This window comes from Liolophura sinensis, chromosome 2, assembly GCF_032854445.1.
Source record: "Liolophura sinensis isolate JHLJ2023 chromosome 2, CUHK_Ljap_v2, whole genome shotgun sequence".
In the NCBI taxonomy this organism is placed as follows: domain Eukaryota; kingdom Metazoa; phylum Mollusca; class Polyplacophora; order Chitonida; family Chitonidae; genus Liolophura; species Liolophura sinensis.
In genome coordinates this window covers 12,624,666-12,628,222 of record NC_088296.1, presented here as the reverse complement: position 1 = coordinate 12,628,222, position 3,557 = coordinate 12,624,666, and positions in this window count along the sequence as shown.

Below are 3,557 nucleotides of genomic sequence, written 5' to 3'. Positions count from 1 at the left end.
TATTAGCAAACTTTTCGTGATTTTTAGACAGATGTTGCAAATCTTATATTGCTGAAATGTCTTCCATTTTCCTTTTTTTCTGTCATTATTCGTCAGATAATTGCCTGTTTGATACACAATTAAGAATTAGGGAAATGCTAAGTTGTCATAATTATGTCATAATATAGTGGATTTGAAATGTCACAGTAGGTGGTTAAAGGTGAGAACAACAGTACAGAGTTTTAGGATGCCTGCTGCATGTCCGTACCCATTTTGTAAACCAGGGACACATTATGGCTGTAATTTAAATTCAGACAAGGACAAAACTGGAAGTGTACATGTATGTATGATAAGGGTATGGGATTTTGGTCTTGTCGCCAGATGTGCCCTCTTTGGACAAGGAGGACAAATGAGTTTGTACTGTAGGATCAGGTTAGGCCTATAACGCTTGATTGCTTGCTTCCTGTCACCCATGTGCACATCATGAAAACCGTTCTGCCACCAGCCTCAATTTTTCAAAATTATAAGAAAAAAAACGAGGAATCAGGTGTAATTAGCCTTCATGTTGTAACGACATTTAGATGGTAAGATGAATCTTAGAAGTGCTGTTCCCAATATTCAGCTCTGATATATAGTGTGAAGGGAATATAGTTTGTATTTAAAAAAGCCAGACAAGACTTAGACCTAAGGGTGTGTCTATACACTAACTGTTGTACCACTTTCGATCTATATTCTGACATTGTAACCATTTGTGTATGCCAATCCGTTTTCTCGTTTAATAATCATATACCCCGTTCACACGGTTTAACTTGCGAATGTGGTTTTTAGCCAGTTTGACGTCGCCCGTGTGAACGCAAAGTGGGGGCATTTAATCCGGTTTATTTGCCCGAGCTAGCGACGTCCCTTTAAGCCAGTTTCAGGTCTTGGGACACTTCATCTGTGCCGTGTGATTGGTAACTGGATTGAATGGCTCAGACACGTGGAGGTCAGGATGACGTTGCAATTACTAAACCGGCTTAAATCTGACCGTGTGAAGGGGCAAATCCCTGAACTGGCTTAAAACTGGCTTATCCATATGGTTGTGTGGACGCATGCATTTTTACATCTGGCTTCGATTTAAACCAGTTCAGATTTGATCTGGTTTAAATTTTGGCCTGTGAACGGGGTAATATTGAAAGTTGAATCTCTGACAGATGCAGTCTGTATCATCATCTTCTGTAGGATACATGAGGCTATTTTTTTTTTTATCTCCACTGAGTATTGTTTGGTTGTATAGCATTGTCATATATGACGTGTGTACATGACGTAGGCATACGTCACGTCATATTGCCAAGGTGACGTGACGTTCTGTGATAGTGTAGTTGGTATAATTTTATTCTTTCTGTACTCGTAAATTGATTTGTGTTCTTAATCATGCTGTATATATATTAATCTTAACGAAGTAAAGTGTATGATGTCCCCACATCTTACCCATATTGATCAAACTTGTTCCTTGTCAACATATTTCCGTACTTAAATACTGCCAAGGAAAAGTTAAGAGTATAGCTTATGCAAAAATGAAGCTCACATCATTAGAAAAGCCATCAAAACTGTATAAAACTTTGATTTTTAAGAATTTGTAATGAGTTAAAAACATTTAAAATGCTGAATTCTATAACCGATTGTTGCGACCATAAATTATCACGTGAACCCAAGTAACGCTATAAGAAATCTTTTTCTCTGAATATACATGTAGCTTGTTACACGGGTTGAATGTAGTTTTTCCCCGGGGGCTCTGTCCGGTTTCCTCCCTCCATAACGCTGGCCGCCGTCGTGTAAGTGTAAGTACGGCTTAAAACCCCAGTGAAATAAATAAATAAATAAATAAATAAATGTAGCTTGTTACCCGAAAACGTAAATTGGGATCACGTGGCAGTTTTTGCTCGCAATAGGTCACCGTTCAATCTACATGTAATATTGTAAAGGGTCATGTAACATGTATTAAAAAAAAAAAAGTATGAAACCATTGTCTTTAACACGTAGATTTAGGTGGCCCTTTTTTATGTGAACAGTTTTATACGTAATACTGCATCATGATGGTATGAAACTAATTTTTCACGCGTGGATCACGTGTTTAAATCCAGCTAGCGACGACTTTGTCGTGGCTGCTGCCTTTGTATATATAGTACGGCATAAAACCCCAGTCAAGCAAATGAAATCTATGGGTGTCGGCGTACATGCGTTGAAGGGCGGTACAAGGTGCGGATAATATCCCCGGACATACGTATACCAGCCGTCTGTACATTCAGGGCCATTAATTGCAAGAGCAATTTCTAAAACAGCGTTCAACACAGACCATGAGAAGTAAGAATGTGAAGTACGATATTAGGACGTGGTTATGGAGAGCGTAGCAGCCATTATGAGTCAGTCAGGAAAATAGCTGCTCATGTAAAATGAGTTTTCTATTCAAAAACCAGTGATGACGGAAAGACGCTATATGAATGTTCTAGGCGAATGAATTAAATCAGTACAAAGTCGTGTACCATGCATGCTACAGTTGAGAAGTTGTCGGTAATCAAAATATGTATATCTGTTCCACTTTTATTGCATGCATACCGCACTCATAATATTGTCCTGTTTTAGAAAAGCATTTTGATCGAATATCCTCAGAACGCATGTCATGACACACTAGTTTTTGTAGTACAGGGCCAAAAGTGTATTAGAACTTGATTCTGGTATTGACTTCAGTCCAGACTAAAATACCATTGACTTTGTTTTGGGATTAGACCGGTAATTTAGATTTAAGCCTGAATTAATTTTAATGCACTTTTGAACAACTGGCCCCTGTACTCAAATCGTCATACATCACATATAGTATCAAAAGCAAACGGTACATTCCAGGTTGTATACGCCATATGCGAGACCTTCCGGTATATTGTAATACAAGTAATGATAATTTACAGTCACAAATTGAAACCATATCCCTCTTGCTTGCCGTAAAGCCGGCGTCACAGGAAACCGTTAATTGTAGTCTTAAATACCTTGCATATAAATACAATTCCATCCAAGATGTACCCTCATCTGGAGAGTCTGCAAGAGGTTCCTTTTGAGTCCAGCGATGATGCATACCTTCGCAACCCTTGCGATTTACGGGCTGGTCGAAGCATGCATGCAGGTGATTATATATATATATTATATATATATACCGTCAATATATATATATATATATATATATATATATATATATATATACCGTCAATATATAGTCTCGCTTTTCTCAAATGAGTGCTCCTCCAAGGCCACATGACTGACCCGGATAGCACAGTTGGCAGTGCGTCCGCTTCGGGAGCGGTACATCCAGGTTCAGTCCTGGGTGGAGTCACACCTAAGACTTTAAAAGACGAAGTTGTAAATTCCTCGCTTGGCGTTCAGCGTGAAGAGGATAGTGCAACAACTGGTTGACCCGTATCAATATAATGGTTCGGGCAGGGCGACTTACTTGCCTTCGGTAAGTCGTCTCAGTGAAGCATCACTAGATAGAAGAGCAGTGGAAATCCGTCCTGCAACAAGGAGGCACATTACATACACCCTAAGGATTC